General features: G+C 41.6%; 1 pseudogene across 1 annotated transcript; it reads left to right on the top strand.

Moving 5' to 3' along the window:
- The first annotated feature begins 23 nt into the window (after positions 1–23).
- Positions 24–27,459, top strand: LOC309539805 (DGAT1/2-independent enzyme synthesizing storage lipids-like; annotated as a pseudogene). The gene is made up of 8 exons (XR_014224542.1): positions 24–1,684; positions 3,382–3,756; positions 6,296–6,457; positions 11,938–12,055; positions 12,645–12,711; positions 14,361–14,421; positions 15,950–16,089; positions 27,355–27,459. The product of XR_014224542.1 is annotated as a DGAT1/2-independent enzyme synthesizing storage lipids-like (transcript).
- The last annotated feature ends 504 nt before the right edge of the window (positions 27,460–27,963 follow it).

Below are 27,963 nucleotides of genomic sequence, written 5' to 3'. Positions count from 1 at the left end.
CGCATTAGCACCGTCCCCCCATTGAACACCCTCTTATCAGATATCAAATAGATAAATAACTACACAACTTTCTGAAGACATCTGAAGGCAACCCTGCATCAGGAAGTTTTTAATTGATGATGTGTTGCTGTGTTTTTTATGTTCTAAGCTGCCCAGAGTGACTGGAGCAACCAGGCTTTTACACACACACACACACACACACACACACACACACACACAATATCTTCTTTATCTTTTAGCTCCTGAAAGACTCAAGTTCCCATCTTAGCTGATTTCTTTCTTCCATAGCCTCAGTTATGAATACCAGAGTAGGCTGATCAGGATTCAAGAATTTGTTGGGCATTTGTTTCTGAAGATGATGTATGGCCCTGTGAACAAAGGCCAAGCTTTAGATCTGAAAATCACTGGGTGTGTTGAGGAATGTTATTACAGAGCTCGGAGTCAGATATTCTTTATGACGCCTCACAGTATTATGGTCATTTGCAAGGTGTCATGTATGTAGACTGTGCCATGGGAATAATAATTTGGTGAAGTTTAGTCACAGTGTGCTTCTTAGTCTTTAAATGGTTTATTTAATTTATTTAGATTTATATCCTGCTTTTTGACAAAATTCCTCAAAGTGACTAGTTCCTTTTACTAAAATAACGATGCTAGAATAATAGAACCTGGAGAAATATCTACAGAAAATATCCAATTAAGCAGTCATGGGAAATCAATCATACTTCTTCCAATTTTTGTGTGGCATTCATCCATTCTTGTAATCCTGATAGCATCATTGATTGAAGTTCTCACTGCCCACATAGTGAGAGTTTCAACAATGCAGGGTGGATATCAACTTAATGGGGTATGCCAGCCCATTTCAAAACCACGCCAGCTTAGTTGGAGGTGTACCTAGCAATTAAGGAGGCATAGCAACTGCAGAAGCCATTTTCTTACACGCCACTATATGGCAAAGTATGTCAACCTAGAATTTCTAGAGCTCCTGAGAAAGCAAAGCATACTGCAGGAGCAACGAGTGAAGAAGCTTTTTGATGAGCTGCCTGCAGAAAAATCAGCATGGCAGAATTTAACCAAACAATCAAACAGATGGTATTGGAGATCTTAGACAATGCCTAGAGCACAAGTAGCTGGTCAGGTTTATTAGAGTAGGATGGATTACTGAGGATGATTACTTGAGATTCAGTATTCAAACCTAGTAGGTGTTAATGAAATCCACATACGCATGCTGCTGTAGAATTAAATGGCAGGTCCAATGGAAGAGCTTTTACGGTGCTAGAATTCAATACACATGACATGTTACTAAGGTTTACGTATTGCAGGATGATCCTTTTACATGCATATCTTGTCACAATTCTTACCTTTACTCCTTAGTCAATAACTGGTTTTCTGTGACCCAGTATGTTATTGTGCAATATGAGTGCTATTGTAGGTGTGATCCCTTAAGTTATCCTTAATTACAAATGGCCACAACTTCCAAGTAGCAGGCACTCTAAGCCTTCCCTCTTTTTCACAGTACTTCATTTCTTCATACAGATGGCACACCCATCACAGTCACTTTAAACTGCCACATAAAGGGACATGTCTACATAGGGTTGGAGATTAGCCAACAAAAAATTGTACCAGACAAGACTTCTGCTGCTTCCAGAGAGAGGTGACTGAATTAAAGGCAATTTAGACTTACCAGGTATGTAAGTAAAAGTTTTTGTCAGTGAATCATAAAGTGTAGAGTTGGAAGGGGCTCCAAGGGTCATCTAGTCCTTCAACTTTACTTTGAGGCATCCTGCCTATGTTGGATAAAAGATTGGATTTTGTTGGAAAATACAAAATTGTTAAACTTAGAAGGACATGATATACAGTTTGGGTGGCACGCCTGCCTATGGTGTAGAAAAGCAAAAAATATAAAACTTTTACAAATCACGTAATTAGAAAAAACCTATTTAGAGTGTGGAAAAAGTATAAAAATTTACTGGAAAGAAAAACACCACTATGGATATCCCCAGTAGAAGCTACGATCAGGAAAAAAACAAATATGGAAAAGCATTGGTTAACTTACAGTGAAATTTTAGAGTGACCTTGCAGGACAGGAACCAAAACTGATAAATCTCTAGGAATTAAGAAATTTGGTTACAGATTGGCTACAGGTACATCAGATTAATGAATTGTTTAAAATTGATAGGGAAAATAGCTTTGCAGAACAAAAGTCTCAGTTTATCAAATACATATTAGATACAAATATAAAAGTATTATCAAAAATATACAAACGGCTGTTGGAGTGGGAAACTAAAGATGAATTTGTGAAATCAAGCATGATTAAGTGGGCATAAGATGTGGGTCACAATATTGATTATACATTATGGAAAAAGATTGTGGAAAATAAATATGAATTTTACGGCATGTTATGCGATAAAAGAAAATAAGATCAATATGGCCCAGAGATTTAACACCCACCAGATTGGCAAAGATGTCTAAAAAAAGAAAAAGGTGTATTTTGCATATACATTGCAAGGGAACTTGAGGGATTTTTAATTCACATGTGGTGGTCCTGTAAAATAATTAAGGATTATTAGGAATCTATATCTAATGAATTAGAAAAGATAATTAAAAAAAACTTTCCCCCAAACACTTGAGATTTTTCTCTTGTGGAATGGTAATAACGGAGGTCCCAAAAAACAAAAGAGTTTACTACTTCATGCCACTACTACAGCGAGAACTTTATTGGCACAAATATGAAGACCAAGTATAGTACCACTAAGGAAGAACAGTAGTGTAAATTGTTTGAATATGCTGAACTGGTTTGTCTCATGAACAGGATAAGAGAAAACGGAGATAAGGAATATAAGGAGGAAGGGATAATGTTTATTGACTATTTACAGAACCAATGCAGGTACAGACAAATACATAGCTTAGCAGGTCTCGTGGAAATTCAGCAGAGTCGAAATAGATAAAGTACCAAATGATGAAAAAGATGTGGATTACATGGAGTAGTAGAAAAGCAAATGGAATCAGGAAAAGTGTGAAAGGGAAGTCACATGGTATAAGTAGATATGCTGTATTTGGTATGGTTGTAAGTGGGACGGGGTGGGGGGGTGGGGGTTAAATATACTCTTTGTTCCTGTTTTTGAAAATGCAAAAAATAACAAACAAACAAAAAACCTTCAGTAGTGGAATGAAACCAGCTTGCTTTACAACAGATAAATGATGGAGTCATATATTTGTAATTTTGTAAATCTCCATGATGGACGTTGGAAACACAATACAGCAACTTGGCAAGTTACACTGCGGAAAACTAGGAAAATATTAAGCAGCATGAGATTTTCATGTATTCATGAATGTTTCTGGGAAGGCAGATCAAATCAATGTTCTGCATTTTCTGTTTTCCAGGTAAACAGTGGGAGAAATAGCATCACAACTGAAGAAAATTTCACTTCATATATTTATTTTATTGGCATACGCTTGGTGCTTCAGATCAGGAAACAATGAGCTGGTTTACTCAAATGCTGCAAAACTTGGTTAGTTTTCCTTATTTAGAAGAATACCTGAGCTCAGTGGTTTACCCTTGGTGGTTTCGTAAGCTTCTGATTTTGCTTTGTTCATTAATGATAGATATATATTTGGTTGGCTGTGCTTGCTCATTTGGGCTATATGTTTACATGAAGATGAATAAGCACCAAGAAACTGGTCCTGATAGCAAAATTTGGAAAAAGCCAAGGAAAATTATTGCTCATATTATAGATATATATGGAAAGATATGGCATGGTGAGTAAAAGTTTCTTTCATAGCAATAATTGTTCCTTATGAGTCATTATAATTTCATAGGACTGAGGATCAGAATTTCAGGCTTGAAGCACTGGAACAATAGTTGCCACAGTGAATTAGGACTGGACCTCTGAACCCCCCTCAGAGTCACAACAGCTACAAGTTTGGGTTGGCTACATAAGGATCAAAACAAAGGCATGGCTATTTATTTATGTAATAAGAAAAACAAAGCATTTTGTGAAGTATGAAACTAAGGTGGTTTTGTGAACTGCCCTGAGGCCTCCAGGTATAGGGTGGTATATAAATTCAATAAATAAATGATAAAATAAATAAATAAGACGGGGGGCGACCAGGTGGTGCGTTGGAAGATGGCCGACAATAACATCTCTCTGACCCATACGAGGTACTAAGGGGCTGCTATGAGAAGTATGCAGCCTTCCTTAACTCCCCTAGGATGTGGGGGAGTGCTGTCCTGCCAGCGGTGTTCACAATGCACCCCCTGAAACGAGTGATGGGGGTGCCGAACACTTGGCACAGGCCCTCGGTGAAGTCAGATCTTCCTGACGCCGATTCCAATCAGCGCGTGCTGGTTGCTGCAGCTTGGAATTATAATTGGAAACATATGTTTGGAAACGAAGCTGAAAGCACATACATCAAGTAAGGCTCAACTGATAAGACTGCTGTTTAATGGATCTCTGCGACCAGGAGTGACGGACGGATAAGTAAATTTTCTGATGAATTACCATAAGGAGACTGTATGTTTGGAAAGAAGGGGGGTGGAGGAAAAAACTCTCTTTTTTTTTGCATGATGTGACATTAATAACCCTTCACCCCAGATAGAAACAAGATCCTCGCATTTCTATGAATCACAGGCAGGATTTTAAGAACTATGTGGGATGGAGTATAACAGGAAAGAAGACTGGAGAACGGTGAGAAAAGAGAAAAATCTTTATGACGCAGTTTAAAAATGGCATTTCGCCATGACAGGTTAGACGGAGGAAGAAGGACTGGGGGAGGAGAATCAGGATTGTTTGAATGAGAAATAATGCTGGAATGTAAGTTTGACCTGACAGAACCCCCAGACTCATTTGATTTATTTGGTAAGCCTGAGAAAAATAAAGGACAGATCGGAGATTAATTTTGTTTATGGAAGTGTTGTACAGAGGCTGTCCTGGATCGATATGATTTTTGGAAGAGTACAAAATCCACATAGAATGCCAGCTTTTAACCTGCTTGTGAAAATCATCAGAGATCACAAAGAAAGGAATTTATGATAACAACAAGAAGAGAAAGGAAGTAATAAAGGTCTGTCTGGATCAAACTGGACAGAACTGTCTAATTAATGCAGTAAGATAAGTGATGCTGTTTTGGACTCGAACTGAGCTTGATGTATGGGTACCCCCAACAAAATTTAAAATTTGGCTGTATAATTTGGAATCAATGTGATATGGACAATGCGATGTGATTGGCCTGTTAATAAAAATTATTTAAAATAAATAAATAAATAAGACAGATTACAAAAGAAAGGGTCGGCTGGTAGTTGCATAAACACTATACATTTAAACCACATTTTAAGTACGCTTCTCCTCCAAAAGAAACCTGGAGAATGTTGTTTACACATCACAGGGACACAATTAGCAACTATGTACACAAATGATGGAATATGCCAGCAAAGGATATGGTGATGGCTACTAATTTAGATGGACACTGCGGGAGAAAGAGGATGGTCTAATACAGAGGCCTTTGGCCTGATCCATAGGACTCTTTATATGTTCTCAGTGCTTCCCACAGGTCTCATGTTACTGTAAGTGTTGAAACAAAATATTAAACCATCCCAAGGGCTAAACCCCATATAAAAGATTAAAGCAGACTAAAACAGCAAAACACAGTTTTAGCTCACTCAAAGACTGGGCAAAAATGTTTCCACCTGCTCAAAAGGAAGCAAGGAAGGAACATTCTACAAGAGGAGAAATCCCTTCATTCATTAAGGGACCACCACAGATAAAGTCTTGATCCGTGTGGATGACAACCTAGCATCCAGAATGCTGGAGCATATTGTCGTTGTTGTTTAGTCATTTAGTCGTGTCTGACTCTTCGTGACCCCATGGACCAGAGCATGCCAGGCACTCCTGTCTTCTACTGCCTCCCGCGGTTCGGTCAAACGCATGCTGGTAGCTTCGAGAACACTGTCTAACCATCTCGTCCTCTGTCGACCCCTTCTCCTTGTGCCCTCAATCATTCCCAACATCAGGGTCTTTTCCAGGGAGTATTCTCTTCTCATGAGGTGGCCAAAGTATTGGAGCCTCAGCTTCAGGATCTGTCCTTCCAGTGAGCACTCAGGGCTGATTTCCTTAAGCATGGATAGGTTTGATCTTCTTGCAGTCCATGGGACTCTCAAGAGTCTCCTCCAGCTCCATAATTCAAAAGCATATAACAGAGCTTTTAACCTGATCTTAAATTTCATTTTTTTTCTGAACCACACTGATTTCCTCCAATAATTGTTGCGATATTTCTTTGTTGCATTTTGTATTATTTTCAGGTTATGAACTTACTGGTATAGAACATATCCCTAAAGGACCAGGGATTATTTATCATCATGGAGCTATGTCTATCGGCTATGTCTTTTTTGCGGCTAGATATTTTTTAGAGACGGGGAGAGTGTGCTTTTCATTAATGCATCATGTTGCGTATTGGATACCAGGTAAATTATTTAAATTTAAATCATGCTTTTTTACATAAAACATGTAAAATATGACATAAAACAATGCCATAAGCTATGAAAAAATGCTTTAAAATATAAAACTGTATATCAGGAAAGCAGGTAAAAAACAAATAAAATAGCAGCAACAGGTGAAGGCCCTCTGCCTGGTTCCCTGTAACTTGGCTTCTCACAGTGAGGGAACCGCCAGAAGGCCCTCAGCACTAGACCTCCGTGTCCGAGCAGAGTGATGGGGGTGGAGACGCTCCTTCAGGTATACTGGACCGAGGCCGTTTAGGGCTTTAAACACTTTTAATTGTGCTCTGAAACATACTGGGAGCCAATGTAGGTCTTTCAAGACTGGTGTTATGTGGTCTCAGTGGACGCTCCCAGTCACCAGTCTAGCTGCCACATTCTGAATTAGTTGTAGTTTCCGGGTCACCTTCAAAGGTAGCCCCACGTAGAGCACATTGCAGCAGGAGATAACTGGAGCATGCACCACTCTGGCGAGACAGTCCGCGGGCAGATAGGATCTCAGCCTGCATACAGATGGAGCTGTTAAACAGCTGCCCTGGACACAGAATTGACCTGCACCTCCATGGACAGCTGTGAGTCCAAAATGACTCCCAGGCTGCGCACCTGGTCCTTCAGGGGCACCGTTATCCCATTCAGGGCCAGTGAGTCCTCCACACCCACCCGCCTCCTGTCCCCCTAAAACAGTACTTCTGTCTTGTCAAGATTCAACCTCGATCTGTTAGTTGCCATCCATCCTCCAACTACCTCCAGACACTCACACAGGACCTTCATCGCCTTCACTGGTTGAAAGAGGTAGAGCTGGGTATCATCTGTATATTGATGAACACCCAACCCAAACCCCCTGATGGCTGCATGTAGATGTTAAAAAGCATGGGGGAGAGGACAGAACCCTGAGGCACCCCACAAGTGAGAGCCCAGGGGTCTGAACACTCATCCCCTACCACCACTTGCTGGACACGGCCCAGGAGGAGGGAGCGGAACCACTGTATAACAGTGCCCCAGCTCCCAGCCCTTCTAGACAGTCCAGAAAGATGTTATGGTCGCTGGTACCAAAAGCCGCTGAGAGATCCAGCAGAACTAGGAAACAGCTCTCACCTTTGTCCCTAGCCTGCCGGAGATCATCGACCAGTGCGACCAAGGCAGTTTCAGTCCCATGATGAAGCCTTAATCCTGACTGGAAGGGATCCAAATGGTCCGCTTCTTCCAGGCATGCCTGAAGTTGTTCAGCAACCACTCGCTCAATCACCTTGCCCAAGAGTGGAAGATTTGAGACTGCACGATAGTTGGCCATATTGGCTGGGTCTAGAGTTGTTTTTTGAAAGAAGCGGTTTAATGACCTCTTTCAGCAGGTCTGGGAAGGCTCCCTCACAGAGAGAAGCATTCACCACCCCGCAAAGCCCATCGCCCAGCCCTTCCCAACTAGCTTTTATAAGGATCAAGGAGACAGGTAGTTGGTTTCGCTCGTCTAAGCAGCCTGTCCACATCCTCAGAGGTAACAGATTGGAATTGATCCCATGCAACATGACTCTAGCACTCTCCCGCCCCAGCTCTGCTCCCACGGTGGTGTCTACCTTTTCCTGAATCTGAATGACTTTACCTGCAAAAAAACTTTGCAAAATCATTGCAGGAGATCATGTGGGTCATACTGTGCCCCGATGGAGCAGGTGGTTCCGCTAAATTGCAAACCACCTGAAAAAGTCTCCTGCTGCTGTTTTCTGCAGATGCAATAGAGGCGGTGAAGAAAGTATTCTTTGCCGTTGCTATCACCACTTGGTAGACTCGATACTGAGCTCTAACCCATGTCCGGTCAGCTTCAGAATGAGTTATCCGCCACCGGCACTCTAGTCGTCTCAGCGATTGTTTCATTGCCCTCAGATCCGTGGAAAACCATGGGGCTGTCCAGGCTCCATGCAATCGGAGAGGGCGCTTCGGAGCCAAACAGTCAATAGCCCTAGTTAACTCCACATTCCAGCGGGCCACCAGGGAATCAGCTGAAAGGCCATCAACATGGGATAAAGCATCCCCTACCACTCTTTGGAAGCCATTTGGATCCATTAAGTGGTGGGGGCAGAACATCTGAATCAGTCCCACCTCTCCGCAGAGGGGAAGGGTTGCGGAGAAGTCCAGTTGCACCAGGAAGTGATCTGACCATGGCACTTCATTAGTTTCACTTTTACTTAGTGTCAGATCACCAACATCCATAGAGGTGAACACCAGGTCTAAGGCATGTCCGCGGCTATAAGTTGGGCCAGACTTATTCAGGGACAGCCCCATAGAGGCCATGCTTTCGACAAAGTCCTGAGTGGGCCCTTGTAAGGTCATGTCAGCATGGATGTTAAAATCCCCTAGGACAACCAAACTAGGTGTCTCCAGAAGAAATTCTGCCATGACCTGAAGCAGCTCGGGCAGGGAATCCTTGGTGCAGCGGGGAGGTCGGTACACCAAAAGGAATCCTGTACTGCCCCTATTGCCCAACTTCCAGTACATGCACTCAGAGAACTAGGTCTTCCCAATAGGATGCCTGGTGCAAATTAATGACTTCCTAAAAATCACTGCATACCCCCCCTCCCCACCCACAAGGCCTGCTACACAAGCCAGGTCAAGTCCTCCATCCATGATCAAGTCATGGATGGCAGTGGTCTTATGCTTCATTGACCAGGCATTGCACAGCACCACCTTCAGGTCAAGTGGGTATCCCTGCTGATTCCAGTATCAATCTGGACAAGACCAGACCCGGAGGCAGGGATAGTCCTCAAATAACGACTAAACCTGCCTCCTCGGTAATGACTACAAGCTCTCATGTAATAATTGCTGCTCACTTTATTATATTTTTTAATAAAATAATATTTATTAATAGTTTCAGAATTACAGAAAAAGAAGAAAAAATAAAAAACAACACTACAATACATAAAAAAGAAGAAAAAAAGCAAAACATAAAAACCAATGCAACAATACAGCAAAAAGATAAAAAAGAGGGGGGGGAGACACAAATCCCATATTACATATCTTTAACTTCCATTTGCTTGTTTCATTGACCTCCTCACACCTCCCTTTTTGTATTCTAGTTTAATTAGTTATTTCAGCAAATTCTTTGCATCTTTCTCAATTTTTATTAAATAATTTATCTTAACAATTTAACCTATTAATTAACTCAACAAATCCTTTCCATCTTTTCCCTATATTCTGTTATTCAAATTACCTTAATTTATTTAACCTTATCTTACCGTAAAATACCTTAGAGCTTGAAACTTAATACTCAATTATACATAACTCCTGATATCATTTCTACTAGAGCCATATAGTTTCATTCCAACATTTTCCCTAATATTCATTAATTTTAGACTAATTCCCTAAATAAAAAATTTTCTTTATAAATTTTCTTCCAATCTTCATCCAACGTCTCTTCTTCCTAGTCTCGGGTCATGTCAGTCCTTACTGTCCATTCCATCTAGTCCATCAACCTGGTAATCTTATGTCCGAGGCCCTTATGTCTCTTCCATGTCCCTTCTGCAGATCTTCTTCTTCTTGTTTATACCTGCACTTTTCCTTGTCTTTTGTTGGTCTCTTTCTTAATTTCTTTCCTTTCTCATTGAGGAGTAGGTCTCTGGGAGGTTCCAATCCAAAATTATCTCCGTCTCCCTTCATCAAACCAGCCCGTTCCCCACAGTCCCACTCCCCACAGTCATCAATGTAATCCAAAAAATATTGAAGAGCATATTTCAAAGTCTCTCCAAAGTTAAGAACCTCCTCAGCTCCAGGCTCCCCTTGCCCACTCCAACTTCAATCTTCAAAAACAGTGGCTTATGCTCCTGCAGGGCCTCAGATCTCTCCATTTGTATTATTTGAGGTGCAACCGCAGCCTCCTCCATTATCTTCTGCGCTTGCCCAATCAATACAGGTTCCTGAGTTGGTCCCTGAATGGTTTCTGTATCAATATTCCCTATTTGCCCACAGTTATTAACTGCAACAGTCAAATCCATTTTCTCATTCATCAAGTCCATCTTCTCATGCATCTGTTCCAGCAGGGCACTTTTCTTGCATAAGGCAAGCATCCATTCTTCTTTCCAACTCATCTTTAGTCAAGGTCAGAAAAGCCTGTTCCCACGGTCTTAATCTCACATCTATTGAGCCCTCAAATGTACTGCAGCAACAATTTGACAAGCTCCCTCTAGAGGAGGCAATTTCTATTTGTATCCATTTTTTTTAGGCAAGTCCAACAATGGAAAATTACTTTCGTTTTTCGGATATTTTTCAGGTATTTTGTTTCTTTAAAATGCAAAAGGCAACATTGGAATCAGCTTGTTTCTCTTCTTTAGCTATCTGCCAAAATATTCCATTGACAGTCAATGAACCTCTCCAACAGTTTCTGTCTCTGACATAGGCGCCGACTCCATGGGGCTTGAGGGGGCTCGAGCCCCCTCAAAAAAATTTTTGGGGGGGCTCAGCCCCCCCAATAATCTCGGGCGGGCGCCCTTCCAGTAGAGCGCCGCCGCCGTCCCCCGCCTCCTCCGCACCTGCTCCTTCGCCAGCCAGCCAGCCGCGCGCCCTAATCGGAGAGCCCCGGCTGCCAAGGCACTGCCGGAAATCCCGCGAGAACAGGGGAATCCCGACTGGCCACACCTCCCAGCCAGCCAATCGGCTGGCTGGGGGGGCGTGGCTTGCCCTATTTAGGGCCGGAGCCACTCTATTTGCATATTCATGAGCTTATTTATTATTCATGAGCTTTCCCGGGCCCCCCCAATATTTTTTCTAAGTCCGCGTCCCTGGTCTCTGACACCCCGTTCCCAGGTTAGAGATGGTGGAAACTTATCCTTCTTCACTCCCTCTCCTGCTGGGGTTGAACAAAGTCCCCCCCCCCTTTTCTCCTGCTTCCAAGAGGGTTTCAGTAATTCTAAATGAAGGAAATTTAGACTTTTTTGACAGCTTCCCAGGCTTTAGCTTACAAAGTTTTTGCTTTAGTCTATATACAAAAAGCGGAAGGCAGACTTCCTGTTTTGAACCTTCCCACTCCGTTACCAAATTAAGAAATTTCTTGATCCAATTTTCCGTTTCTACTCACGGGTACTTGTTTTAAATCCAATTGTCCACAGGAAAAAGTCAGCGCTCTCTGGCAATAGCTGTGCGGCTTCACTCTGTGAAAGTAGCAGTCAGTTTGCAGCATCGCGCTTCTCACCCCACTTCGCTCCGGAGCCCCTAAATGTGCGAGTAGGGGGGTGGTCCTGGTGCTCTGCCGAACCCCATGTTCCCAGGCTTCCTCCGCCTGGGATTTCTAATGGGTCCCCACCTTCACCGCAGCGGGAAGACCCAGTTTCCACAGAGCCCATTCCTCCGAACGGAGGAACTCCGCCATTCACCGATGGCGCTGACCCAGAAGTCCCTGTATCCACACTATTTCCTAAATAGGTTTCACATAAATACATTCTTCTATTTGGGGCTTACTTTTTCAGGGCTGCAGATGCTTTATTATGTGATTGGGTTGAAATCTTACAAGAAAGCTGAAATTGTGGAAATGATGAAGAAAGGCCATTTAATGGGCATTTCACCTGGTGGAGCTAGAGAAGCAATGTATAGTCAGAATACTCATCGCGAAGTATTGGAAGACACAAGATTTACCCACCAGGGAAGAATGGCAGATGCAACTGGTGGAAATGACTGGCAGAATCCGAGACCAGGGAGAAGAGTCGGTGGAAGAAGACTAGAAAAAGTTTAAAGACTATTTACAGAAACACTGCAAAATTAATGAATGTTAGAAGAATGTTGGAATGAAATTATATGGCTTTAGTAGAAATGTTACAAGGAATTAAGTATAAATAGATTAATAGAATATTAAAGGAAAAATAAGGTTAGAATGTGTTAAGATAATTATAGGATAGAAAACAGAGGAAGATGGAAAGGAATTGCTGAAACAACTAACAGAAGTGGAATACAAAAAGGGAGGTGTGAGGAGGTCATGGAAATAAGTGAATGAAAGATAAGATACTGAAATTGTTTGATGTGTGTTTTAAACTGTTTTTGTTTGGCTAAGTTAGTTTAATGTGTCAGTGTTATGTAGTGTTTTCTATTGTATTGTATTGTTCTTTTTTTGTAGTGTTGTGTTTAAATTGTTGGAAAAGTAATAAATATTATTTTCCAAAAAAAGAGAAGCAATGTATAGTTATGATTACTGCATAATGTGGGGTAAACGCACAGGTTTTGCTCAGGCAGCTTTGGAGGCGAAAGTGGTGAGTGATCTTTGTGCAATCTGCATTGCCTTCACGATTATCCTAGATAAGATGTAATATGTTGACATCCTTGATCCAGCATCCGAAAAAGCTGAGGATGGCAAATATCCTGTTTGGGGTCAAATGATATCTGGAGTGCCACAGCTCTCCCCAACACTGCTTTAAAACAAACCTACTGAAATTGGTGACATTTAAAAAGAAAACAAGCATTTTCCTTTTATCTTTCTTTTTATATATAATTATATTTTTAAAAAATTGTTTTACTATTTAAAATACAACATTTTACATCCTTAAGATATCAATGACTTCCTTTCTTCTCCTTTGATAGTTCATTTTACATATCATAAATCCTTGCATATTTTACAAAAACTATACTATTCAGTATTCCATTATTGAATCCATCAAAACATATTACACTGCAGAGTTTATCTTAATGCTGCCAGTCATCATCTATTTCAAGATACTTCTCATAATATGTCTGGAGCACTCAGTCTTTGATATTTCTAGAAGAAGAAAAAAACACCAAACAATCTCCTGGAAATGTTTTCTTCTTAGCATACGGGAATTTAACCCTTCATAGAATAGAATCATAGAGTTGGAAGAGACCACAAGGGCCATCGAGTCCAACCCCCTGCCAACCCTGAAAGCATGATCAACAGCTTGATGTACCTCCTGCTTTTGAGTCTCAAGAAGATTTGCAATTGCCTCAATTATTTTATCCCTTATTGCTTCACCAGATTGCTGAGCAATAGATCTAAATCATAAAAGCATCTCTTTTTGCCTCAATTCAATTAAAGCCAAATTGTCTGCCAATAGTTCCTGAGATGCTATAGTTGCCACCAGTTGAATCCAGGGGGGAGGAGTATAAAAGTTTGAATGCTTTTTTTTTAAAAAAAGAAAGTTTTCAAAGTTCGTGTCCCTGTCCCCCTCCTTTTATTTCCGATGGCAGAGTTTCTTTGTTTCCTTCAGTGCTTCAGCCATCTGGTTCCAATGCAGGATAGTCACCAATTCCAGAGAAGACTCTCCTTTTTTTTTTCCTGGAAATTCACCAAATTAATCCAAATGCTAAAGACACTTGAATAATAAATCCCCTTTTCCTTGGTTTTATTTTCTGGGAAATCTGCTGCTCACTGAGTAGGAAATTTGAGGCAGCTTGCTTCTGGAACACATTGGAGCCCAGAGATGACAGCTTGACAGCCGGGTTAGGCCAGCACCAAATGGAACCTCAGACCCGTTGGGAACTCGCTTTTGACCTCCACAGGAACCCTCAGAGTCCTGGTCATCCCCAAGACCTTTTTGGGGTGCTCATTGTCTACGAGCTGCCCCCAAACTCCAAAAAGCAGCAGTCAGTTGGCTGAACCTGGCTTCCTTTCCCCCTCAGGGCAAACCAGGAAATTCTTTTCCCCCCTTCAGTTCCTGAAAATCTGGAGGACAGCTTCTGAAGTTTCTTCATCTGAGAGATTTGAATAGATGTGTCAGGAATTTTAAAGCCTATTACATTATCATTTATGAGTTGCTTCTCATTATAATACCAGATGTACAGCATTCTTCGTAGTCCATAACAAAAATAAAGGCAGGATGGGTGGGGCAAAATAATTATCTGATCCTCACCTTTCTTTTCATGTTCGTTTCATCTTTTATTTTTTTAGCCCACCATCCCTATTTTTACACAAAACATTTGTGAAGCATACAGGACCATTGGAAAGACAAGTAAGTTAAATACCTTGGTTAATCAAGAGATCTCAGGCAATATACATTTTAATACTATAGAATGATCTTTTAAAAAGAATATCTATTTACTGCTCACTAATAGATTTTATAGGGACATGGGTGGCGCTGTGGGTTAAACCATAGAGCCTAGGACTTGCCAATCAGAAGGTCGGCAGTTTGATTCCCCGTCACGGGGTGATCTCCTGTTGCCCGGTCCCTGCTCCTGCCAACTTAGCAATTTGAAAGCACGTCAAAGTACAAGTAGATAAATAGGTACCGCTCCAGCGGGAAGGTAAACTGCGTTTCTGTGCGTTGCTCTAGTTCGCCAGAAGCGGCTTAGTCATGCTGGCCACATGACCTGGAAGCTGTCTGTGAACAAACGCCGGCTCCCTCGGCCAATAAAGCGAGATGAGCGCCGCAATCCCAGAGTCGGTCACGACTGGACCTAATGGTCAGGGGTCCCTTTACCTTTATTTAATAGATTTTATTCCATGTACACTTATCTGCAAAAGCTGTGCTACCTGCCTCAGTACTGAGTCAACATGCCCTTACTTAGTTTTCTAGTAGATTTGACAGAAAGCTATAATCGATAAATGTGGGAGCAACCCTAACATGGAGGGGAACTGAACAGGAAACATACCATATTCTGCAGTCTATTTATGACTGATTGCAAAGAGCTGAGAAGAGCTGACTGAATATCTTGTACAGTGGCACCTCAGGTCAAGTACTTAATTAGTTCCGGAAGTCTGTACGTAACCTGAAGTGTTCTTAACCTGAAGCAGACTTTCCCATTGAAAGTAAAGGAAAGTGGATTGATCAGTTCCAGATGATGAATTTTAGAATTTTAGATGAAAAAAATTTATTTCCAAACTCACTGTTTGGAGGGGGCTCAGGGTCCTCTTCCACAATCACAATCGGCTTGGCTTCCGGCATTTGTGGAGGCCTCAGAGAGCTCCTGCGGCTGGAGCCCAGTCGCAGAGTCTCTGCAGCCACCATGGATGTCAGGGCTTGGCTTCCGGCATTTGTGGAGTCCTGCAGGAACCACGGATGTCAGGGCTTGGCTCCTGGCATTCGCGGAGCCGCTCTAGGCACCGCAGATGTCAAGGTTTGGCTTCCGGCATCCACGGAGCTGCTCTAGGTACCGCGGATGTCGGGGCTTGATTCCCCCCATTCACGGAGCCGCTCTAGGCACCACAGATGTCGGGGCTTGGTTCCCTGCATTCGTGGAGGCCTCTGAGAGCTCCGTAGGCCCCGCCAATGTCTGGGTTAGCATCCAAGAGGCAAGTCCTCCGAGAGCTTTGACAACTTACCGGTACCTCCGGGTTACAATCGTTCATAACCCAAAAAAACGTAAGTTGAAGCGCTCGTAACCCGAGGTACCACTGTATCTCCTTTCCCAAGCACTCATATTATTTAACTCCTCCTCTCTTCCTATTTATTGCAATTGCTAAACACCGAGAATGTCAACTAATTTCAGATTTGATATGGTGTCGCTTTCCTTCAGAATCTTCTTCCATTTCATACACAGGGCTGACAAAATGGCTGTATGAGAAAACTCGATGTATGTTTCTTCCCATTTACAGAGGGTTTCCAGTGAAATTGAGGACATTTATTGGAGAACCCATCCCATATGATCCAAATATAACAGCTGTAGAGCTGGCTGAAAGAGTAAGTTAACTCTAAACTTGGAAGTTTAAAAGCAGAATATTTCTTTTCCTCTTGGTTTCTCTCTCTTTCAGCTCTATATCTCATTGTACATATTGATTTCCTCATTCTATATGACCTGATATAGGGTTCATTATATATACTTTTGTGCATTATGCCCATCACTCAATTTTCCCTCTCCTTAACTTGTTGAGACTAATTTAATGGGGGAAAACTATGCAGTACAAGGAGAGATCTGCTCATGCAATGGGACTTCTTCTTCCCACTATATTAGGGCTGAGCATACAAAATACATTCTGGAGGTTTATATCAATAATCAAATAATAGATCTTATTTCAATTGCTCCTGATGAAAATTTTGGTCAACTGCATAAAAAGTTGTTGAGCTGAACTTCTTTGGGGCCATTGGTAAGAAGGTTGAGATTTTTTGGAGGGGAGGTTGCCCTCTCCCCACCCCAGCTACCCACATGTGCAAAACAGAACCAGAGCCACTCACGTAGGAACCCGAAACAGCTCACACACAAATTTACCCACCCCCAAAGTCGAATATTTCCTTAAAATTGAAAAAAGAAACCCCCCAGATGGCCCCAGAAGGACATGTCAGGGATTTCCCAAACATATGGCAACCCTGCACTATGTGCCCCAGAATCTGCCTGAGAAGGTACCTCCAAGCCACTGTAGTGCTAATTTTTGAGGATATGGAGAGGGTTGAAGAGGAAGACAATTCATTGTACACGTTGATATGTGTTGCATGTACACACTGATGTTAAACTACCAAAGGGAGGGGGGCTAAGGGGAGGTGCATGTGGGGTCCTGGTGGCTAATGGGAACGGGGTGGGAACGTTGTTTAGTATGCCTGGTCCTTCTCCAAGCACTTTCTGCTTGTTTTCTTGCTGCATCAAGTTTCAGGTTTTGATTGCCTGTTTAAAGGGGCAGATAAGAAATTTCTTTCTGGACTTCCGGTTCGGCGCCAGCGCTAATGGCTGCTCCCTCTCCGAGCTCCGGAGAGAGGACGGCTCTGCGAGTTCGGGTCTGACCCGCTACGGCAAGCGGGGGACCCCTAAAATCACAGGAACGGAGCCTGTGAACAAGGAGATTCGGTGGGCACCTGAAGCGCCCCCCTTTACCGCAGAAAGAGCCTTTTTAAAGGCTCCGGAACGACAACGGGGAGCGCGGTGCTGAGAATCGCTACCCAGCCCGCAGGGTGAAGCCGCGTCGCCATTAGTGGAGAGCGCCGATTCCCTTCCTGAATAATCTGGACGAAAAAGACCCATGAGTAAGATTGAACCTCTATTCGTGCCAAAACTACTTGAAATTAGGCTGAAAACGGGAAAGGCGAAAATTAAGGAAGTCTGCCTTCCCCCGACTGCATGACAATTAAAGCAACGAAAGTTACTGAGCTGCATCCGTATGGGATATTGTCTTTAACTGCTTGAATCCGACATTTGGACTTTGACTATCCCCTCTAGCTTGCAGGGCAGAGGGGAGGAATAAGTGATTTTATAAGCTGCATGACCAACTTAAAGGAAAGGGAACTCTCTGCAGCCTTCAACCTGGCACAAACTGCTATTAGAACAAAGGAACACTGAACTGACTTTAGACTCTTGTGAAAGTAACAAAGTGGAAGTCTCATTGCTTATTTGATACAAAGTTTTGGGACTCTGTGGACACAATATATCAGGGAAGGCTGGGACTTTATCTATTGGGAAAGTGTTGCAATATACATATAGAAGCCTCCCGATAAATTTGCTTTTTAAATACTCTTTGCCTTTGTTTGCGGACATCTTGATTTGCTCCCTCTAGAGGGTAAATTAAAAGTTGCTACGCTTTGGGACAGTGGAATTTTCCTTTAGGAGAAGGCTCTCGTGGGAAACGACCTTGGGATATGAGTGGCCCAGAAGACGAGATAAGCACGAGAGCCAAGACAAGGCAATATCAACAACAGCTACAGCAACACAAGAAAAGAGGCTCGATCTCAGGCATAACTCCTACAGTGACAACAGGACAAGAAAAAGGTACAGCAGTCTCCATGGATGCAGTGTCGCAAGCCCTTCTTAAGATAAACCAGTCTCTGGAGAATCTAACAAAGCAGACGGCAGAAAATACCAAGAAATTGACAGAGAATTCACAGAAATTGACAGATTTAACAACAAGACTTGACCTGAATACAGAATCTATAAACAGGCTTACGCAAGAAAATTCTGCCACACGCCAAATTGCGGAGGAAGCCAGAACTATTGCTGGAGAGACCCAGGAAAAATTAGAACCGATTGCCAGGAAGGTCTATGACCACGACGCAACTCTGGCATTGTGGGAACTACAAAGAAAAGAAAGGAATTTGAAATTACGATCAATTCCAGAGGACGAAGGAGACAATCTTACGGACTTTTTAACGAAAGAGTTTGCTGATTCCTGGGAAGATCTAGAGGAAGACGAATTTAAAATCACAACAGCATTTAGACTGGGCAGAAGACAGAACAGAAAGGCGCCGAGAGACTGTCTGATTACCTTGAGATCGAAGGAGGAAAGAGACAAAATTCTAAGACTGCACTTTGAAAAGGCCTTACAAATTGGGAACTCACCAATACAGATCTTTAAAGACATTCCTAAACATATTTTGGACTTGAGAGCTTCTTATAAGGATTTGGTCTACCTGTTGAAGAAGAACACCATTCTCTTCAGGTGGGAATTTCCACAGGGACTGTCTTTTGACTATAGGGGGAAGAAGGTGAAAATAAAGACGATACAGGATAAAGACAGGTTCCTGCAAAGAAATCAAGAAGATTTACAGAAAGGAACTGTAGACCCAATTGCTGAGCAAAAGAGTGTAATAGACATCCTGAACCTTTCGTTTGGACAGAACCTTCCACCACCAACAGAGGAGGAACAACAACTGGGAGCTGTTGGAGGAATACCAGAAAAATAACAAGATGGCCCTGCAATTCCTTAGCTGGAATTGTAATGGGATGAACAGTCCTTTGAAGAGACGACAAATATTCCATATTTTGTACAGAGAACAACTGGACTTGATTTGCTTACAGGAAACTCATATAACTAGAGCACACAGGAGACTGCTTATGAATAAAAAATTGGGACAAGAATTTATTTCGTCGGACAAAGTGAAAAAAAGAGGAGTTGTGATTTATGTAAAAGAGAAGTGGGCTCCAAAAATGATGTTCAAAGATGAACAAGGAAGATATTTAGCGGTGGAGATTCAGGTACAAGGAGAAAAAATTTTGATAATTGGGATCTATGCGCCAAATGAAGGTAAAGCAGAATTCTTCAAAAAACTCCATGAAACTTTGACGGATTATTTGGAATACAATATGATAATCATGGGAGATATGAATGGTGTAGTTTCTACAAACATGGACAAGACACAAAGACTGACACTTACTAAAGAAGGGAGACTCCCGAAGACTTTCTTCGAAATGACTGAAAATATGGACTTAATAGACATTTGGAGAACAAGGAACCCTCTTGAAAGAGAGGGAACCTTTTTCTCCCATGCAAAGATGACCTGGACCAGAATCGACCAAATATGGGTTACTAGTGGAATGGCTCCGAAGATTAAGAAGGTAGAAATCTGCCCAAAAACCTGTTCCGACCATAACGCCGTGAAGATGGAAATGAAATTTACAACAACTGGTCAGTTTAGATGGAGAATGAATGACACCCTATTTCGAGATAGAGAGATCCACATGAAGGCCCAAAAAACTCTAAAGGACTATTTTGAAATCAATCTAAAGGGCGATGTGGAAAAAAGAGTGATCTGGGACGCAAGTAAAGCTGTGATGCGAGGATTTTTGATTCAACAAAATTCAATAAAGAAGAGAAAACAGAATGAGAAAAAGGAAAAATTTTTGGAAAAGATAAAAGAAGGAGAGAAAAAATTAAGATCAAAACCAAAGTCCCAGGAGATTTTGAGGGAGATTAAGTTGTATCAAACACAATATATGGAATTGATGAACCAAGAGATAGAATGGAAAATAAAGCAAATGAAACAAAAGACATTTGAGTCGGCAGACAAATGTGGTAAACTTCTGGCATGGCAACTTAAGAAAAGACAGAAATTAAATACAGTCACAAGTCTAGAAGTGGATGGAAAAAATATATCTAAACCCAACGAGATAAGAAATTGTTTTGTGAGTTATTTTAAAAAACTTTATTCCCAAGGATTACAAAATGAAGAGGACATAGATAAATTCCTTAATAAATATGGATTACAAAAAATCTCTCATCATAGCAAGGTGGAGCTAAACCAGAGAATAACAGAACAAGAGATAGAGGGTGCCATTCAGGACATGCAATTGGGCAAATCTCCAGGGCCAGACGGACTGACTTCCAGATATTACAAATCTTTAAAGGAATGGCTGATACAACCGTTAAAGGAAGTTTGTAACGAGATTTTAGAGGGAAAAAAGGCACCCGAATCGTGGAAAGAAGCATATATCTCACTCATACCAAAGACAGAGACTGAAAAGACTCAACTGAAGAACTACCGCCCAATTTCGTTACTGAATGTGGATTACAAAATTTTTGCAGACATTTTAGCAAAAAGATTTAAAAGAGTACTGATGGAGAAGATTCACAGAGACCAAGCAGGCTTTCTCCCAAAAAGACACCTCTCAGACAATGTTAGGAACATAATAGACATTTTGGAAAAGTTAGAGGTGAACATAAATACTAAAGCAGTTTTGATATTTGTGGATGCGGAGAAAGCCTTTGACAATATTTCGTGGAGTTTTATGAAAAAGAATCTTCATGGGATGGGGGTAGGACAAGGATTTGAGAATGGTATGGGTGCAATATATTCCGAACAAAAAGCTAAGTTGATTGTAAACAATGTAATAACTGAGGAACTTAAGATAGAAAAAGGAACACGACAGGGGTGCCCAATTTCCCCATTGCTTTTTATTTCGGTCCTGGAGGTGTTGCTGAACATGATTAGAGATGACCAGCAAGTTAAAGGTGTAAAGGTCGGAACCAAACACTATAAGTTAAGAGCGTTCGCAGATGACCTTGTATTGACCTTGCAGGAGCCAAACACTAGTACAAAAAGAGTGTTGGAAATAATCCAACAATTTGGGCAGGTAGCTGGATTTAAATTGAATAAACAAAAAACTAAAGTCTTAGGGAAAAACCTAACAGATATGGAAAAGAATAAGTTTCAAGAAGAGACAGGTCTGACGGTGGTTAAGAAGGTGAAATATCTAGGGGTTAATTTAACATCTAAAAACTTGAATCTGTATAAGGACAATTATGAAAAATGCTGGTCAGAAATTAAAAAAGATCTAGAAATATGGTCAAATTTGAGATTGTCAATGTTAGGCCGAATTGCAGTGACTAAGATGAATGTACTGCCTAGAATGTTATTTTTATTTCAAACTTTGCAGATTATTGACAAGATGGACTGTTTCAAGAGGTGGCAGAAAGACATTGCGAAATTTGTCTGGCAGGGCAAAAAGCCCAGAATAAAATATAAAATATTAACAGATGCAAAAGAAAGAGGGGGATTTGCCCTGCCGGACTTAAAATTGTATTATGAAGCAGCAGCATTCTGCTGGCTGAAAGAGTGGATGCTCCTCGAGAATACAGATATCTTGGACTTGGAAGGTTTCAATAATGCATTTGGCTGGCATGCATATCTATGGTATGACAAAATCAAAGTGCATAGTGCCTTTAAAAATCATATTGTAAGGAAAGCGTTGTTTAATGTTTGGATGAGATATAAAGATCTGTTGGAAAACAAAACCCCTAGATGGTTGTCACCCTTAGAGGCTAAGGCCCACAAGAAAGTTAATATGGAGGTCGGATGGCCAAAGTATTGTGAGATCTTAGAACAGGATGGAGAGAAACTGAAATTAAAGAGCCATGAAAAACTAAAACCCAAAGTACAAGATTGGCTCCACTATTATCAAATAATGGAGGTTTTCAAACAAGACAGGAAAATTGGCTTCCAGGTGGAAAAATCAAAACTTGAGACAGAATTGTTAGAACCCAATACTAAGAATTTGTCAAGAATGTATAACTTGCTGTTGAAATGGAATACACAAGATGAAACAGTTAAATCAGTTATGATTAAGTGGGCACAGGACATTGGTCATAATATTATGTCTGCTGACTGGGAAAGGTTGTGGAACACTGGTATTAAATTTACGGCATGTAGTGCTTTAAAGGAAAATGTGATGAAAATGGCCTATAGGTGGTACATGACCCCAGTTAAGCTAGCAAAAATTTACCATTTGCCTGATAACAAATGTTGGAAATGTAAGGAAACTGAAGGTACTTTTTATCATCTTTGGTGGACATGCCCGAAGATTAAGGTTTTCTGGGAGATGATATATAATGAAATGAAAAAGGTATTTAAATATACCTTCCTTAAGAAACCAGAGGCCTTTCTCTTGGGCATTGTCGGCCAATTGGTGCCAAAAAAGGATAGAACTTTTTTCATGTATGCAACAACAGCAGCAAGAATACTGATTGCAAAGTATTGGAAGACACAAGATTTACCCACCTTGGAAGAATGGCAGATGAAAGTGATTGACTATATGACATTGGCGGAAATGACAAGCAGAATTCGTGACCAGGGAAAGGAGACTGCGGAAGAAGATTGGAAGAAATTTAAGATTTATCTTAAGAACTATTATAAACTTGATGAAGCTTAGAATGTCGAGATTTTACAGAGAGAAAGGGTTGCAGTAATATAAGATCAGATTAAGAAAGGACTATGATGAATTAGGATGGGAAAAAACATTTATAAGTTGCTATAAAATTTGGACATGAGGATGCAGAAAGGGGAGGTATGGGGAAGTCCGAGGAAAGAAGTCTATCAGATCAAATCAAAACTTTATTAGCAAAGCCAACAGGCCACAGCTGTACAAAAATTAAAAATGAGAATAGGGATAAAAGGAAGAAAAGAACAGACAAAAGGAGGTCCGTCGGGTGAACAGGTCTGTCACTCAGATGGTGGCCCTCAATTTCACAGCTCTCTCGATGTACCTCGCGACCTTCTCTGTTATCTGACTGTTCGAATCAGATAATAGAAAATGCAGTGTAATGTCTGTTGAACGGCCGGGGTTGGAGAGAATGAGTGGAGTAATAATCTCGTTCCTTAGGTCTTTGTAAAGAGGGCAAGAAAAAAGGACGTGGGACACTGTTTCCGTGTTACCATCTCCACATGGGCAGAGTCGTTTTTCAAATGGGGTCTTTTGGTAACGACCTTCGAGTACAGCAGAGGGAAGAACATCCCATCTAGCCAATGTAAAGGCACGTCTGTATTTTGGGATGGTTAGTTTAGACAAATATGAGGCTGGAGAGTCAAAATGAGAAGGGGGAAAGTAGGTATACCATGGGCACAGTTTCTTTAAGATAGTCAGGTTGTTTTGTCGTTCGATGTCTTTCAGGCGCTGGCCTATTAGACTCTTTGCTTTGATGAGGCCCATTGATAGTAGGGACTGTGAGTGCAGACCGCATGTAAGGAGTTTTTTATGCACAGTTTTAAACCACTTGCTTTCGTGAGGATCTTGCATTACTAACGGCAGTAGACCAGGAGGATTCAGATTAAGACGAAGCCAATAATTAAATGTTCTCTGCCAGGTCCGAGTTTCCACAGATGGAAGGCAGGCCTCGAGTCGCAATGCTGCGTTTGGAACACAGGGGGGGACACCGAGTATTTGCCTTAGAAATTTGGACTGGACAGTTTCAAGACTGGAGCAATGGGTCCCCGTCCAGATTTGCGCCCCGTACAATAACTGCGCCAGAGGTTTTGCTTGATAAACTTCAAGGGCTGCTGGGATGTATCTGCCCCCCTTCGTATAGAAGAAGCGGGACAGCATCTTGATGCTTTGAGCAGCTTTTTCTTTGGCACATTTTTGGTGGACATCCCAGGACCCGGTCGACTGGAAAACGATACCCAGATATTTGAAGGCTTTGACTTGTTCAATTGTCTGGTTATCCATCCTCCAGCTGTACTGTCTGTGTTTCCTTGCAAAAACCATGATTTTGGTTTTCTGATAGTTTATTGCAAGTTGCTCTCTTCTACAGTATGCTGAGAATTCATCTATGAGCCTATTTAAACCTATTCTTGTTCGGGATAGGAGTATCGCATCGTCAGCGTACAAAAGCACTGATATTGCTTTGTCAGCCAGTTTGGGGGCGTGGAAGTCCGGAGATGACAAACAGTTAACCATATCGTTGATGTAGATGTTGAATAGAACTGGAGCCAGGATACAGCCTTGCTTGACCCCCTTACTGACAGGAACTGGTCCTATAAGATGGCCATTTAACGAAGTTCTTACATGCAGCACCGTGTCTTTGTATAAACAGCTGATCAGAAATAATAGTCTTTTGTCTATGCTAGAGGTGCTCAATTTGTCCCAGAGTCTTACACGTGGAATTGAATCGAAAGCAGCCTTTAGATCAATAAAGGCTGCATATAACACCCCACGGGATTTTTTGGCATATTTGTCAATTAAATAGGCTAGGGTGAAGCAATGGTCTATGGTGGATCTGCCTTGCCTGAAACCCGCTTGCTCTTCCGCTAGAATAGCTTCAGTTTCCAGCCAGCTAGTTAGCTTGGTATAAAGATGTTTGGCATATAGTTTGCTGAGTATAGGCAGAAGGCTGATTGGTCTATAACTCGCCGGATCTGTCATGGGACCTTTTTTGTAGATTGGGATAATTATTGCCTCAGTCCAACCATCTGGGAGTAAACCCGTTGAGTCGATCCAAGAAAATAAAGACGCCAGCAGGGGGGCCCACCAGCCAATGTTGGACTTCAGAAGTTCGGCAGGGATGTAATCATTCCCTGGGGCCTTGTTGTTCTTTAATTGTACGATTAAGTTCTCAACTTCCTTCGGAGTTACTGCTGGCCAATGAGGTAGGTCCTCCAGTTGAATGCATAGTTTGTAGTGTTGGGCTTCCTGGTCATAGAACAAAGATTGAAAATGGCGCAACCACTCCATTGGTTCCACTGTACAGATGGAATTAGTGCGCTCCTGGTCCAGTAGACCAGATATGGTTCGCCAAAAGCAAGTAGTATCTTTCTCGTGCGATGCCTTAACCAACCTGTGCCATGCGGCTCTTTCAGCTTCCAGTTTCTTTCTCCTTAATAATTGTTTATACGACCATCTCAGATAAATATAAGCATTAAGTAGGAGAGCAGTCCCTGATTTCCTGTATCTCCGGTAGGCTGTTCTCATTTGTCTCCTTGTTTGCCTGCACTCCAGGTCAAACCAGCTAGCTCCGTCCTTTGCCCTCTTTGTAGCGGAGCTATGTATCACTGTTGTTAAATGGGGTTTCAATCTTTCCAAGAGTAATTTAAAGCGTTCCATAATCGCAGCTGCTGAATTTCCTGATACAATAGCGGAGCGAATAAGCTTTAACTCCACTGACTGAAGAAGGAGGGTTAGGTTTTCATTCAATATTGGGGACCATTTGAGTCTTTTGGGGGCTGGTATATCCAAATTTACAGAAGGTATATATTGTGGCTCGGCAATAGAATAGTCAAAAGGCCCGCCTGCAAGCTCTAAAATTAGAGGTAGGTGATCACTCAGAGTATTATGGCCCACTTGAAACTTCCTTATAAAGCTGTGAGCAAATCTTGAGATTAAGATATAGTCTATAACACTTCCCCCAGCCTTGGAGAAATGGGTATATTCCCCGGGGCGGTCCCCCTCTATATTGCCGTTTAATATCAGCAGTTCCCTCCGTCTAGCAGCCTGCACTAAGCAGAGACCTGGGAAATTACTTCTACTATCTTTGGACAGACGTGTCGCGCCAATATCCGTCTGTTCTTCAGTGTCCAAAAATTGGTTGAAATGAGTGTGTAGACTGTTGTCATCTGTTCCTATACGAGCGTTGAAATCTCCACACACAATGGTCAGGGCAGACGGGTAAATAGATTCGAGTGGCTCTAAAAACGCCTCTAGCTCAGCCCATGTAGCCTTAACAACGGGTTTTTTTTGGCCTGGGGGGATATAGACATTGACCAGCAAGAGAATAGTTCTCTTGAAGCTAAGTAGGGCGGCTGTTGCTAAAGAGTTGCAGCTGGGTAGGGCTGTTAGGGAGTGCGCTAGCTCCGTGGAAATGAAGCAAGCTAGGAAATGAAGCAAGCTAGATTAAGGTTTTCTGGGAGATGATATATAATGAAATGAAAAAGGTATTTAAATATACCTTCCTTAAGAAACCAGAGGCCTTTCTCTTGGGCATTGTCGGCCAATTGGTGCCAAAAAAGGATAGAACTTTTTTCATGTATGCAACAACAGCAGCAAGAATACTGATTGCAAAGTATTGGAAGACACAAGATTTACCCACCTTGGAAGAATGGCAGATGAAAGTGATTGACTATATGACATTGGCGGAAATGACAAGCAGAATTCGTGACCAGGGAAAGGAGACTGCGGAAGAAGATTGGAAGAAATTTAAGATTTATCTTAAGAACTATTATAAACTTGATGAAGCTTAGAATGTCGAGATTTTACAGAGAGAAAGGGTTGCAGTAATATAAGATCAGATTAAGAAAGGACTATGATGAATTAGGATGGGAAAAAACATTTATAAGTTGCTATAAAATTTGGACATGAGGATGCAGAAAGGGGAGGTATGGGGAAGTCCGAGGAAAGAAGTCTATGAAAGGACATTTTCAAATTATATTTGTTTGTTTGTCTGTTTTTCTTTTATGTTTGTTTGTTATAAAAACTTTTGTAAAACCAATAAAAATTTTATAAAAAAAAAAAGAAATTTCTTTCTGCAAGGGGTTATGCCTTGGTTGTCCTGAGGTTCGCTCCTTTTATCCTACATTGTAACAACCATGCAAGGTAACTACTGCGTACAAAGCAGCCCAAGGCACATATAGAATCATAGAATTGGAAGAGACCACAAGGGCCATCGAGTGTTTGATTGTTTCTCTGCCATTCTCATACAGTGCCCTTGGTAAACATAAAGAGAGTGGGCTGGATTCACTGAGAGATGAGCAGTTTCCTAGTGGGGGTTCCTCACCCTGGCTGCTCTGGCCCAAACCTCCATGTTGAAGAAGCCACTTTTGAGGGTTGAGAGACAAGGACTCTCATGCAACACATCTCTGTGTACAAAGTCAGTTGTGTATCCCAGAAAGAAGTCACATATTGTGCTTCTATAGCTGGAATAAATGGGTTGCCTCTGGTTCTGATCCCTTTAGCTTTTTCCTCACAGATATTAATAACTGTGAATACCTATTTTGCAATCTATTCCTCTAACACAATGTATTCCTCTGGTTTTCTTTCAACAGGCGAAGATTGCACTTGAAAATCTTCGGGATAAACACCAAAAAAGGCCAGGAAATATATTAAGAGCTCTTTCAGAATGATTTGATAAGCATTACAAAGCTAACTAGTCCATATAAAACAGTTGCAGTGTTTCTGACGAGGTGTCTGTAATAGGAAGCATTAATACTTACGTTATTAAAATTAAATTGATATACACAGAATTGTGCTGGATTGTATATGAATTATTTGGAAGGGTTCCTAGCTCAGTAGCTCAGCACCTGCTGTGTGTGCAGAAGGTCCTACGTTTTTGAAGACGTACAAGTGCTTTCCTGACCTATCCTGCAATACACCCAGAATTCCCCTTTTTGGGGAACTTGCAGTAGTAGAGGCAGAATCGAACAGTATAATGGGAAGGCGAGTGTTGAACTAAACATGAAATAATGTTACATGTGAAAGAGTAATGTCTATAAATTACCTGTATTAAACCAGTGGCACTTCTTTTATGATTATAAAAGGGTGCTCCAAGATTTGAGCCCTATAATGCAAATCATTTTAAACTTATAGCAAGAAAAGTAGAGAAAACAAAAAGATAGCTGGAATTCGTGACTGATCTAACGAAAACAGCCAACTCA

Source organism: Podarcis vaucheri (genome assembly GCF_965113315.1).
Source record: "Podarcis vaucheri genome assembly, chromosome: 8".
In the NCBI taxonomy this organism is placed as follows: Eukaryota; Metazoa; Chordata; class Lepidosauria; order Squamata; family Lacertidae; genus Podarcis; species Podarcis vaucheri.
Note: the sequence above shows the minus strand (reverse complement) of the source record. Positions and strands in the feature narration are given on the sequence as shown.